This window comes from Tachyglossus aculeatus, chromosome 21, assembly GCF_015852505.1.
Source record: "Tachyglossus aculeatus isolate mTacAcu1 chromosome 21, mTacAcu1.pri, whole genome shotgun sequence".
Taxonomy (NCBI): domain Eukaryota; kingdom Metazoa; phylum Chordata; class Mammalia; order Monotremata; family Tachyglossidae; genus Tachyglossus; species Tachyglossus aculeatus.
This window is the reverse complement of record NC_052086.1, coordinates 9,312,228-9,326,526: the sequence shown is the minus strand read 5'-3', so window position 1 is coordinate 9,326,526 and position 14,299 is coordinate 9,312,228. Positions and strand designations below refer to the sequence as shown.

The 14,299-nt window shown below is 52.2% G+C and overlaps 2 protein-coding genes across 3 annotated transcripts in view; one reads left to right on the top strand and one right to left on the bottom strand.

Moving 5' to 3' along the window:
• The window catches only part of SMPD4 (sphingomyelin phosphodiesterase 4), an 86,848-nt gene that overhangs the window by 1,327 nt on the left and 71,222 nt on the right, over positions 1–14,299 (top strand). The gene's annotated exons all lie outside the window — the stretch shown is intronic.
• PKD1 (polycystin 1, transient receptor potential channel interacting) overlaps positions 1–14,299 on the bottom strand; it is a 70,036-nt gene that overhangs the window by 53,695 nt on the left and 2,042 nt on the right.

The following is a 14,299-nucleotide window of genomic DNA, read 5'->3' as shown; positions in this document are numbered from 1 at the left end:
GGAGTAAGGGCTCATGTTCCTTTTGAGCCCCAAACCCTTATAACCTGGCAGCAGAATACTCCGCCCTTTCAAAAAAATCTGCAGGAAGTGTATCGAAGGGTCCTGGGAATTTTTAGAACCCATCTTCCTACTTGGACGGATGTAGAGGAGCTGCTCGAATTGTTTTTCACTTCTGATGAGCGCTCCCGCCTCAGAGCTCTGGCTGTAAAGTTAGAGAATGATGGTCAGCCCCATGTGGCGTGGCCAACAATTGAGATATTCCCGGATGGGCAGCAGAGCCACGGGAGATCATGCGCCATGTACAAAATATGAAACCCACCAATGCTGCAAAGGTCCTACTTATGGGCACATCCTCCTCCCTGGGGCATTGCTTTTATTGTCATCAGGAGGGTCACTTTAGGAGTGATTGTCCCAAATTGCGGCAAAATAAGCGGGGAAGACACCCACGGTTTTTTCCCCCGGGGTTGTCTGAACACTACTAGACCCAATCAGGGTCTAGCCCCGAGGAATGGACCCCGTATGCCCCCAACCCAAAATACAGGTCCCGACTTTGGCTCCTTTGGCCCTTGGGACTTAGAGGGACCCCAGTGACTCTCGTCCCCCCCGAATACGCGATCCCCTGGGCGTGAGTATCCCGATGTGTGTGCCTTACCGGCCGGATACTCCCTGGGGATTGACTTCCCTGATCTGAGCCCATCTGATGAGCCGTGGGTAGAGCCATACGTTATGACTTCCGTGGTGACTGACGATCGGCTCGTCACCCGTGCCCCTGAGTCGTTCTGTGAATTGACCATTAATACAAAGTCCTATAAATTGCTAGTTGATACGGGTGAGGCCTATTCAGCGCTCCCTTCCTTTCCCCCGGCACCCGAGGAAAGGAAAGAATAAGTATAGTAGGGGTAGGTGGAAAAGTTCAAACCGTTTTGAGAACGCAGCCCCTACAGTGCTGGCTACAGGGGATTTACATCCACCACCCGTTTCTAATCATTCCTTCCACTCCATCTCCTTTAATGGGACGAGATCTGTTATGCCGTTTGAATGTGACTTTGGTTTGTGATGATCCGGAAGGAATTGCCTTGACTCTAGGAAGCCTCCTGGGCAAACCAGATCCAGTGCGCACTCCAGCTGAACAGCTGAGTTCCCTCATGGGACCCCCGGATGCGTCTCCCCGTACAGATGATCCCACTCTAAGGACACTGCCCTCGACCCTGTGGAGTTGTGGTCCGTCAGATGTAGGCTTTCTTCATGGGGCAGAGCCAGTTAAAATTGCAGTCCGAGAGGACGGGGCACCTCCCCAAGTCAGACGGTATCCAACGTCTCCAGAAGGTAAAGCGGGTTTAGAGCCCTTGATATGTGCCTTTTTGCGTGAAGGAATTTTAGTCGAACGTCGGTCTCGTTGTAATACTCCTGTGTTGCCTTTGGTTAGTCCAGGACTTGCGTGCGATTAACTCTTACATCTTGCCCATGCACACTGTGGTTCCTAGTCCCATGGCGGTAGTTTGCTCCGTGAGTCCCAAAGCAACCTGTTTTACTTGTATTGATCTGACTGGTGCTTTCTTTACCATCCCGGTGTCCTGTGAGAGCCAGTACCTTTTTGCCTTTACCTGGGAAGGCCGTCAACTGACCCGGATGAGACATCCCCAGGGTTTTGTCCATTCCCCAACCATCTTTTCGAGAGAATTGTGCACAGCCCTATCACCCGTCAAATTACCTGAAGGGATCGGTATGTTCCAGTGTGTGGATGATATCGTTATTGCCGGGGACGCGGAAGATCTGTGTCGGTCTGGTTCCCTCCAGGTCCTAGCTTGTTTGCGTCGGCTTGTTCTTAGTCAGCCGCGAGAAACTGCAGTGGTGTCAGCCCCAGGTAAAATATCTTGGGTTCATGTTGCGGGCGGGAGAAAAGAGCAATCGCCCCGAAGTGAGCGAGCCTGATTCAGTGCATGCCTCACCCCACTACTAAGCGGGCCTTGAGGGGTTTTCTTGGGGCGGCTGGGTTTTGTCGAGCCTGGATTCCAGAATTTGGGCTGTTGACCAGACCCCTTTTTGAGCGCCTAAAAATGACCTCCCCAGAGCCCCTGGACTGGACTCCCGAGGCCGAAGAAGCCTTTCGGACCCTAAAATAGTGCCTGAGTTCAGCCCCTGCTCTGGGACTCCCTGACTCTAGTAAGCCGTTCTGTTTGTACATTCATGAACGCCGTGGAGTGGCCTCAGGTGTCTTGTGCCTGTATATATGTTTGTACATATCTATTACTCTATTTATTTTACTTGTACATATCTATTCTATTTATTTTATTTTGTTAGTATGTTTGGTTTTGTTCTCTGTTGAAATGCCCGGGCCTGGAATGCCCTCCCTCTGCCCCTCTGCCAAGCTAGCTCTCTTCCTCCCTTCAGGGCCCTGCTGAGAGCTCACCTCCTCCAGGAGGCCTTCCCAGACTGAGCCCCTTCCTTCCTCTCCCCACCGTCCCCCTCTCCATCCCCCCCATCTTACCTCCTTCCCTTCCCCACAGCACCTGTATATATGTATATATGGTTGTACATATTTATTACTCTATTTATTTATTTATTTATTCATTTGTACATATCTATTCTATTTATTTTATTTTGTTAGTATGTTTGGTTTTGTTCTCTGTCTCCCCCTTTTAGACTGTGAGCCCACTGTTGGGTAGGGACTGTCTCTATGTGTTGCCAATTTGTACTTCCCAAGCGCTTAGTACAGTGCTCTGCACATAGTAAGCGCTCAATAAATACGATTGATTGATTGATTGATTGTTGGGTAGGGACTGTCTCTATATGTTGCCAACTTGTACTTCCCAAGCACTTAGTACAGTGCTCTGCACACAGTAAGCGCTCAATAAATACGATTGATTGATTGATTGATTGTGCCAAACCCTCGGTCCTCACTATCGGCCAGTAGCCTATTTTTCGGACATCCACGATCCTGTCATTCTAGGCCAAATACCCTGTATCCGCTGCATAGCTGCGGTGGTCATGTTGCTCGAAAAGTCTCAGGATGTCCCCTTGGGACATCCCATTGTTGTTTGGACTCCGCACGAAGTTGTGCGCCTCCTTCGTGGAGCGGCCACCCAAGCCCTATCTGTGGCGTGTCTGACTAAGTTTGAGGTTGCCTTATTGGAAAATCCGCAGGTACACGCGGAGCGCTGTGGCTCCTTGAATCCGGCTACTCTGCTGGAGTCCTCCCCCACGACTGACCAAATTCCCGAGGTAGTTCGGGAAACAGTCGCTCCTCGACCTGACCTCCGCGATGAAACTCTGTCCACTCCTGATCCAACCTTGTTGACGGATGGCTCCTCCTTTACGGACCAAGGGGTGCGCCTCACCGGTGTTGCCGTTGGTACCCTGACCTCTGTGCCGTGGAGCGGCTCACTCCCAGCTTCTTGCAGTGGGCAGGCAGCTGAGCTTGAAGCCCTTACACAGGCATTATTACTCAGTAAGGGGAAGCGCGTGATCATCTATACGGACTCGAAGTATGCCTTTGGGCTCTGTCACGCTACAGGTGTCCTGTGGCAAAGTTGTGGGTTTCTTACTCAACTGTCCATCAGGTTGTCAATGGGGATCGTATAGTGCGCGTACTCTGGGCCCTCTTGCTCCCAGTCCCATGGCCGTTGTGCATGTACGTGCCCACACCCGAGAAAGCGATTCCCTGAGTTTGGGCGATCGCCGAGCCGACAAGGCCTCTCGTTGGGCAGCCCTCCGGTTTTCCTCTTGTTTTTGGCGTGCTGTGTTTTTCAGCTTCTGAGGCCTCCGCCGCGCTTCATGTACCCTGATACTTCTACAACCCTGACCATACCCCTGTCCAAGGCCGAGGTCATGGACATGCAGTTCATTCAATCGTATGTATTGAGCGCAGAGCACTGTACTAAGCGCTTGATGCAGTGCCATCTGGACGCCGTGTTTCGCTGAGGGGGGGGATTGTTGTGTGTGTTCTGCTCTGCTATGGCCGGATTTTTCTGTCTTTAGGCGACGGCTTTGCGGAAGACCTTTGTTATCCCGAGGTGGGTCGTATGTGATCCTCCCGGAGGCCTCGGAAGGATCAAAGGGGGGATTGTTGTCCGCCGGCGGACCTGGCATGACTGACTCCATCTTGGGCATACCAACTGTAACCCTCCACTTTGCGCAGACCGAAAGCACTCCAGTGTGTGTAAAGCTACACTAGCCAAAGTGGGCTTCTCTCTGCACCCTACTTTTCGATAACAATACAAGGTCATCAGATTGTCCCACGTGGGGCTCACAGTCTTCATCCCCATTTTACAGATGAGGGAACTGAGGCCCAGGGAAGTTAAGTGACTTGCCTAAAGTCACACAGCTGATAAGCGGCGGAGCCAGGATTCGAACCCACGACCTCTGTGAGCCCCATGTGGGACAACCTGATTACCTTGTGTCTACCCCAGCGCTCAGAACGGTGCTTGGCACATAGCGTCTTGTTGTCTGTCTCCCCTTTCTAGACCGTGAGCCCGCTGTGGGGTAGGGACCGTCTCTATATGTTGCCGATTTGTATTTCCCGAATTGCTTAGTACAGTGCTCTGCACACAGTAAGCGCTCAATAAATATGATTAAATGAATGAATTCTGTGCCCATGCCAAGCTTATTCATTCATTCATTCAACTGTATTTATAGAGTGCTTACTGTGTGCAGAGCACTGTACTAAAGCACTTGGGAAGTACAAGTTGGCAACATATAGAGACGGTCCCTACCCAACAGCGGGCTTACAGTCTAGAGGGGGAGGCAGACATTAATAGGGATAAATAAATGGCAGATAGGGACTTAAGTGCTGTGGGGCTGGGCAGGGGGGATGAATAAAGGGAGCCAGTCAGGGTGACGCCGCAGAAGAGAGTGGGAGAAGAGGAAAGGGGGGCTTAGTCAGGGAAGACCTCCTGGAGGACACATGCTTAGTCAGGGAAGGCTTTGAAGTGGGGGGACAGCAATTGTCTGTTGGATTTAAGGAGGGAGGGAGAGGTGGGGAGAGGGGTTTGGGGGGGAGATAGGGAACAAGAGGCAGCCCTGAGTGACCCCTCCGGCTCACTGACCGGTCCTAGGCTCCTGCTTCTCCAGCTACTTGGTGGAGAATCGAGCCGAGGGCCGTGGCCGCCCAGAGGGATCTCACAGTGGGGAGCAGGGAGAGGCCTGGCCAGCCAGTCAGGCCTCCACCTCGTTTCAGAAACCCCTAAAGGCCTGGGTAACCCCTAAAGACAGAGACTCAGCACCTGGTAAGCGGCCTCTGACCCTAGTCTGCCTCCCCGGAGACTGTAAGATCCCTGCGGGCAGGGGTCACAGCATGACCTGTGGATAGAGCCCGGGCCTGGGAATCAGAAGGACCTGGGTTCTAATTCCACTGTGCCGCTTGTCTGCTCCGTAAGCTCGGGCAGCTCGCTTCACTTCTCAGTTACGTCACCTGTAAAATGGGGATTAAGACTGGGAGCCCCATGTGGGACACGGACTGCATCCAATATGATTAACTTGTATCTACCCCAGCGCTTAGTACACTGCCTGGACACATAGTAAATATTATTAAGTAATAAAAATATTTGCGGTATTAAGCGCTCTGTGCCAAGCACTGTTCTAAGCAACAACGGAGATACTAGGTAATTGGGTTGGACACAGCCCCTGTCCCACATGGGGCTCACAGTCTTCATCCCCAATTTAGAGATGAGGTAACTGAGGCCCAGAGGAGTGAAGTGACTTGCCCAAGGCCACAGAGCAGAAGTGGCAGAGCCGGGATTAAAACCCACGACCTCTGACTCCCAGCCCCGTGGTTTTTCCACTAGACCAGGCTGCTTCACTTAACAAATACCATTTCTAAAATTCCCCCAAATAAGTACTGGACTGTACAGTGCCTGGCACATAGTAAGCATTTATTAATAATAATAATAATGGCATTTGTTAATCACTTACTCTGTGCCAAGCACTGTTCTAAGCGCTGGGTAGATGAGATATCCGAGGCCCAGGCAAATGAAGTGACTTCAAGGGACAAAAAGACCCAGGTCTTTCTGATGCCCCGGCCTAGGTTCTACCCACTAAGATACACTTCTTCTCAACTCTTCTACTCTCAACTTCTCCTATTCAACTCTTCTGATGGTATTGATAATAATTAATAATAATTTGGGTATTTGTTAAGCGCTTACTATGTGCCAAGCACTGTTCTAAGCGCTGGGGGGGGATACAAGGTAATCAGGTGGTGCTCACAGTCTTAATCCCCATTTTCCAGATGATGATGATGATGATGGCATTTGTTAAGCGCTTACTATGTGCAACGCACTGTTCTAAGCACTGGGGAGGATACCAGGTGACCAGATTGTCCCACTTGGGGCTCAGAGTCTTCATCCCCGTTTTACAGATGAGGTCACTGAGGCACAGAGAAGTTAAGTGACTGGCCCAAAGTCACACAGCTGATCCGTGGCGGAGCTGGGATTAGTGCCCATGACGTCTGACTCCCAAGCCTGTGCTCTTTCCACTGATCCGCGCTGCTTCTCTGATACCTGTCTACTTGTTTTGTTTTGTTGTCCGTCTCCCCCTTCTAGACTTTGAGCCCGTGGTTGGGTAGGGACCGTCTCTATAGGTGGCCGATTTGTCCTTTCCAAGCGCTCAGTCCAGTGCTCTGCGCACAGAAAGCTTTCCATAAATACGATTGAATGAATGAATGAATGAATGAATATTACAGTGTCCTCTCCCAAACACTCAATACAGTACTCTGCACACGGTAAGCCCTCAATAAACACGATCGATTGATTTTTGCTCCGCAGCAAAGGGGGAAGGGAGTGGACGGAGGGGCGGGGAAGAGAGCGAGAGGGACAGACAGGGAGTCGCTGGCTTTCTCTGACTGCGTTCTGCCGTCAGCCAGCTCCAGACAGGCCCCTCCGACAAGAAAAACATTTGTTGCAATCCTAGCCGGCTCCAGCAATTACAAGCCAGGACACTTGGCCCGGCCAGGACCACCCTCCCGCCTGCAGATCCCGTTCCCCCTTTTCCTCCCCGGATCCCACATTATTTCCAGACGGGTCTGCTTCTCAGAGCACTGGCCCTTCCCACCCCGGGAGAAGTAAGGGGTTCATCCAAATCGTCCCCATTTTAGAGCTGGGCCCGTGAAGGTGGAGGGTGGCGGGAGGGGGTTGGAGGGAAAGAGTTGGGGGGCTTGTTGGTTACAGATCCACAGGCCTTTCTTTTTTTTTTTTAATGGTATTTGTTAGGCGCTAACTACGTGCCAGGCATTGTCCTAAGCGCTGGGGTAGATACAAGCTAATCAGGTTGGACACAGTCCACATCCCACATGGGGCTCCCGATCTTCCTCCCCACTGGACACAGTCCGTGTCCCACGCGGAGCTCACGGTCTTCATCCCCATTTTCCAGACGAGGTAACTGCGGCACAGAGAAGTGAGGCGACTTGCCCAAGGCCACACAGCAGACAAGCGGTGGAGCCAGGATTAGAACCCAGATTCTCTAACTCCCAGGCCTGTGCTCTTAACTACGTCTCACTGCCCTTGGCATATTTTGTTTTACCTACTCTGCGATTTGACCGCTTCTTCCTGTTGGATAATGGCATTTATGAAGCGCCTACTATGTGCAAAGCACTGTTCTATTTGTAACTCATTTTGAGGGTCCGTTTCTCCCACTAGATTGCCAGCTCCTTGAGGGCAGGGACCGTGTCTACTAACTCTATTGGACTCTCCCACGTGCTCAGTACAGTGCTCTGAGCACAGTAGACGGTAAGCTCCTCCTAAGAGCAGGAATCGTGTCTAATAACCCTATTGTCCTCTCTCAAGCATCGAGGACGCTGCTTGGCACCCAGGAGGCTCTCAGTAAATACCAGTCAGTCGGTCAGTCGTATCTACTGAGCGCTTACTGTGTGCAAAGTGCTGTACTAAGCGCTTGGGAGAGCACAGTTTAACAGCAGACAGACGCACTCCCGGCTCACTGACTGATTGACGGGCTTCCCAGCCCTTGGCTACCGGGGACGAGCTGGGGCCACCTGTGAGATTTGGGGGGGCCTGACCAGTGGCCCCTGACTTGGGGGGGCTGTGAAAGTCGACCTCCTCAGCAGGTGGCAGAGAGAACGTGGCCCTGACGGAGGAGATCGGGGGAGGCCGGGGTGTGGGAGCCGCCGGAGAAAACCGCTTGTGAAGATTTCTATGTCTGCCTCCCCCATCAGAGCTTCCGGCAGGCTTTCCCCAGCCCTCTGTCCAGAGCACTGTAATAATAATCCTAATGATGGTATCTGTTAAGCGCTTACTACGTGCCAAGCACTGTTCTAAGCGCTGGGGGAGATATGAGGAAATCAGGTTGTGCCACCTGGGGCTCACAGTCTTCATCCCCTTTTTACAGATGACGTAACTGAGGCACGGAGAAGTGAAGTGACTTGCCCGAGTTCACACAGCAGAAAAGTGGCAGAGCCGGGATTAGATTCATTCATTCATTTAACGAGCGTGTCCTGGGCACAGAGCACTGTACTAAGCGCTTGGGAGAGTATGCTGCAACAACAGACACATTCCCGGTCCACCGTGAGCTTATGGTCTGGGGGGCCGGAGGGAGACGGACATTAATCTAAATAAAGTAGCCAGGGGGTGCTCAGTAAACTTTTTCTTTTTCATGGTATTTGTTCATTCATTCAATCGTATTTATTGAGCGCTTACTGTGTGCAGAGCACTGTACTAAGCGCTTGGGAAGTACAAGTTGGCAACATATAGAGACGGTCCCTACCCAAGAGTGGGCTCACAGTCTAGAAGACAGTGTTAAGGACGTACTATTTACCAGGCACTGTAGTAAGCACTGGGGCACGTACAAGATAGGTTGGACGCAGTCCCCCACGTAGGGCTCACAGTCTTCCCGTTTTACAGAGGAGGTGACTGAGGCACGGAGAAGTGATTTGCCCAAGGTGACCTGGTAGACAAGTGGTGGAGCTGGGATTTGAACCCAGGGCCTTTTGACTCTCAGGCCTGAGCTCTGCCCACTGGGCCATGCCGCTTCTCTAGTAACGTCCATTATTACTTCTACTTAGCTCAGAAGGTGCTCAATATTAGCATAGTGCAGTGCGTTCAGTGGGCACTCAGTATCTCCTCCCTTCTAGACTGTAAGCTCGTTGTGAGCAGGGAAAGTCACTGTTTAGTGTTGTCTTGTACTCTCCCAAGCGCTTAGTACAGTGCTTGGCACACAGTAATCGCTCAATAAATACGACTGAATGAATGAATTAGCACAGTGCAGCGCATTCAGCAGGCACTCAATAAATATCAATACTCGTGGTGGGCAGGGACTGTGTTGTTACACTGTACTCTCCCAAGTGCTTAGTACAGTGCTTTACACACAGTAAGCGCTCATTAAATGCGACTGAATGAGTGAATGAATACAATAAAGTTGGGAGCCTTAGCTCTTTGTGAGGCCTGGAGAAAGTGGAGAGAAGAGGCAGTGGCGGGGGGGCAAAGTCCTGTTTTAAAAAAAGCCCGAGCTCTTGGCTGAAAATCTACATCTGCACTGCCATCGGGCTGTAAACTCCTTGCAGGCAGGCAACATATGTCTTGCTCCTGTGGTAATACTAATAATACTGATACTAATAATAATAATTATAATAATAACTGTGGTATTCGTTAAGTGCCAAACACTGTTTTAAGTGCTAGGGGAGATACAAGGTCATCAGGTTGGACACAGTTCCTGTCCCACATGGGGCTCATGGTCTTAATCCCCATTTTACAGATGAGGTAAATGAGGCACAGATAAATGACTTGACCAAGGTCACATCTGGAAGAGCCGGGATTAGAACCCAGGTCCTTCCGACTCCCAGGCCCGGCCTCTATCCGCTAGGCCACACTGCAGCCTCCCAAGCGTAAGCTCGTTGTGGGCACTGTTTATCCTTGTACTGTACTTTCCCAAGCGTTTAGTACAGTGGTCTGCACACAGTAAGCATTCAGTAAATACGATTGAATGACTAGAGTACCTAACAACCAGGAGGTGCTCAATAAATAGCATTGGCTGATCTCTGAGTGGGAAAAATAGATGGTTCCCGCCTGTGGAAAGCAGCGTGGCCTAGTGGAAAGAGCCCAGGCCTTGGTGTCAGAGGACCTGGGTTCTAAATCCGGCTCTGCCGCTTATCTGTTATTTGACCTTGGGCAAGTCACTTAACTTCTCTGGGCCTCAGTTCTGGCTGTGAAATGGGGATTCAATACCTGTGGGCCTTTTTTAAGAAAAAAAAAAGGTATGTGTTTCGTGCTTACTAAGTATCAAGTACCATTCTAAGCGCGAGGGTGGACACAGTCCCTGTCCCACTTGGGGCTCACAGTCTACGTTCTCCCTCTCTGAGACCCATGTGGGACCTGATGATCAGGAGGACCTGGGTTCTAATCTTGGGCAAGTCACTTCAATTCTCTGGGCCTCAGGTCCCTCATCTGTCAAATGGGGATGAAGACTGTGCACCCCATGGGGGGACAGGGACTGGGTCCAACCTGATGTTGATCGCGGGTTTATCCCAGCGCTTAAAAGAGTGCTTTGCACATCGTAAGTGCTTAATAAATGCTATTATTATTATTATTATTATTATTAAATAAACACTCCCTGCGGTGATGAATGCTAACGAAGCACATCGGGAGAGAGAGGGGTGGATACAGACCAGGGGTGGGCCAGGGCTGCCCGGTCCAAGGTCTGGGGACCATGCCCACCCTGGGGGGGTGCCTTGGGCAAGTCACTTCACTGTGCCTCAGTTACCTTATCTGTAAAATGGGGATTTGATTTGTAAAAGTGAGCCCCATGCAACCCAATTTGCTTGTATCCACCTCAGCGCTTAATATAGTGTCTGATACACAGTAAGTGCTTAACAAATACCACAATTATTTGATTATTAGGACGCTGGAGGACTCCTGACTCCCATTCCCCTCAAACCCGGGTCCCCGGGAACACAAGCAACATTTTCCAAGCCTTTCCTCTTTTCCCACTCCCTTCTGCATCCTCCTGACTTGCTCCCTTTGCTCTTCCCTCCTCCCAGCCCCCCAGCACGTATGGACACATCTGGCATTTATTGATTCAATGTCTAGCTCCCTCACTAGTCTGAAAGCTCACTGTGGGCAGGGAACTTAGTACAGTGCTCTGCACCCAATAAGTGCTTTATAAATACGATTGAATAACTGAATGAATGAACCATCACCCCAGCAACATCAACAAAAACCCACGGACACAGGGCAGCAGGGAGCCCTCAGGTCGGAGTCTGCGCTCCACGGTTTGGTATTTTTTTCTTTTGGCTGGGCGGGAGGGAAAGAAGCAGTTTGTTTTACGGTACTGTCTTCTCCCACTCCCTTCTGGGTCGCCCTGACTTGCTCCCTTTATTCATCCCCCCCTTCCTAGCCCCACACCACTATGTCCATAATCTGTCATTTATTTATTTCTATTAACGTCCGTCTCCCCGTCTTCTAGACTGTCGCTGTGGGCGGGGAATGGGTCATTTGGTTGTAGTATCGTACTCTCCCAAGAGTTTAGTACAGTGCTGCACACAGTAAGTGCTCAATAAATACAACTGACTGAATGAGGAGGGAGCCGGGATGGGTGGCCCACCGAGGGGGAGGGTGCCCCTGGTCGGTTTGGCTGGCCCGGGTATGAGCGGGCTGGTGATGGGGTGGCGGGGTTGTGTTGGGGGGAGAAGGTCCCCAATAATGTCTGGGGGAGGGGTCCTGACAGACGGGGCTCCCCCAGCTAGCCCTGGAAAGACCAGGTCCTCCTTCCGGCCTGCGGAATCGCTTCGGGAAGGGATCCTTCCCGACCGGTCGCCCCCTGCCCCTTCCCATCCCGGAAATGTGAGCAGTGGAGAAGATTTGGCCTCCAGTCTGGGCAAGGTGGGAGAGAGAGAGACACAGAGAGGCAGAGTTGGGGAGAAAGAGTTCTCTCGCCCTCTCACTGGGCGTCCATCTCTCCACGCTCCCAGCGGGCCCCAGACTGCCTGGAAATACGGCCCCTCCCTGGATCAGCGGCCGGAAATGGCTCCTTCTTAGGAAGGCCCCTGGAGGAGGCGGCCCTGGCGGAGCCTGGATGGGAAGGGGGCCCTGCCTCCGTGCCCCCGGCCCGGGATCCATCCGGCCTGGTTCTGGGCCCCCCATCCAAATTCCCTTCACACTCATGCTACATAAGGTTATCCTCTATCTACCCCGGCGCTTAGTACAATACTTGACATATAATCAAATCTCTGTGTCCGTACAGTTAGTGGACACAATCCCTGCCCTTAAGGAACTTACTGTGGGCACAGCACTTCACTAAGCTCTTGAGAGGACAATCAATCACATTTAATGAACGCTTCCTGTGTGCAGAGCACTGTACTAAGCCCTTGGGAGCGTACGAGGGCGGGTGGTCCGCGTTCGAGCTCTGCCCCAGGCCTGCTGGAAGATCTTGGGCAAGTCATTTAACCGCTCTGGGCCTCAGTTTCCTCATTTGTACGGTACCGGTTCTCCCCTCTCCTTCCAACTGAGCCCCGTGGGGGACGTGTGCGATCTGACGGCAGTCTATTGCTGTCAGAGGGTGGTCTCAGAAACATCCCGCCCCGTGACCACACACCGCATCCCTTCTCCCTACCAGCAGGCTCAGGTGCGTGTCCCTCGGTAGGGAGGGACCGGGTGAGAGAGTGTGGATGGCTCAGAGCAAACCATCACCGCTACTGCAGACACAATTCAAGCGCCAGCCCCGTTGCGGGTGGGCCACACCAGGCCCTCTCAATCGTCCGTGTCTGAGCCACGGCCACCCGAATGGCGAGAGGTCGGCAAAGGTGTCCTGCGGTGTTTCCATGGACTTGGTGTGCGAGAAACTCTCAGCGTGACCCTCACATCCACGGAAACGACCGCACGGTCATCGCTGCCACCTCCGAACCAAGTTCGTTCATCCAGTCGTATTTATAGAGCGCTTAACTGTATGCAAAGCATTGTCTAAGCACTTGGGAGAGGCAATAAAACAGACACATTCCTTGCCCATAATGAGCTTATTCTAGAAGGGGAGACAGATACTAATATAAATAAATCAATTACAGACATGGACGGACAGAAGTGCTGTGGGGCCGGGATGAATAAAGGGAGCAAGTCAGGGCGACCAACAAGGGAGTAGGAGAAGAGGAAGGGGCTTAGTCAGGGAAGGCCTTTCGGAGGAGATGGTTCCCCGCGAAGCTTCTGTTCAAAACCAGAAAACAGCCGCTCCTTTCTGGACAAATGCCACGGTTACTGGTATTAATCAAAGAAAGGCTCCAACTGCCCCAGATCTAGGGCGGGAATCCTAGCTTGCGTTTCCGCCCTCCGGACCAGAGCCGGAGGAGACCCTCCTGACCATCCACGTTGTCGGCCGCTGGGGCTTTATCCAAGAGGCCAGCCTCTGACCGTTGCCCCGCCTCCCTAGGGCATCGCCTCGGCCCAACCCGGAGCCCGGGCGTCCCCAAAGTCGGAAGCGACCCCCACCCCACCCCGTTTAATGAGACGACAGCGGAAAAGCTCCCTGCCTTGGGTTCAAACTCTGTAGGCCCATCCAGGGCGGCGGGGATCCCAAAAGTTTTCCTGGTGGGTACGGAGAGCGGGCGGGGACCCCGGGTCTCAGAGTACCAGCCCGAAGAGGGCTACCTCTCTCTCCGTCTCACACTGGCTCTATCTCTCCCTCTCTCTGAATCTCTCTGCCACACTCTCTCTCCATCCCCACTACTTCGGTTTAATGCCAGAGGCGCCTTTCTTCTCCCTCAAGGGGCCGCGAGGCGGAAATAATTCACATTTGTCTTCTCTGTTGGACTGTCTAGCCCGGCGGTTCGGCGAGGAGAAAGTGCTAACTAAATACCACAAAAATAGCAATGATTATTATCAAGACGGGGCTGACACGGCCCGGGGTCACTCAGGTCGGGATCCGGGCTAGAGCCAGCCGAGCTCCTACAGCAGAGCCCTGGCTGGCCAAGATTTTTCCACAGACACGGCCCGCCTCTGCCCCTCTCCCCGACCTGTCCCACGGTGACGGGCTTCGGTGGTTAATTTCCCCCTCGGCCGCCCAAGTGGGTCTGTGGTAGCGGATGCTTTCGCCCTCTCGACCTCGGGCAAGTTGCTTAACTTCTCTGGGCCTCAGTTTCCTCCTCGTAAATAAGGGGCAAAATATCTAGTCTCCTTCTCACTTAGGTGGAGGCCTCTTTGGGACTGTGTCCAACCTATCCGTCTTGCCTCTACCGCAGTGGTTGGCACAGAGTGTGCACTTAATAAATAGGATCAGCATTTTTTATTATTATTAGCCTCCCTGAAAAAAGAATCCACCTAGGCCTTACCTGAACTGGGAAACAGGAGGGAGAGGCAGTGTGGTCTAGTGGGTA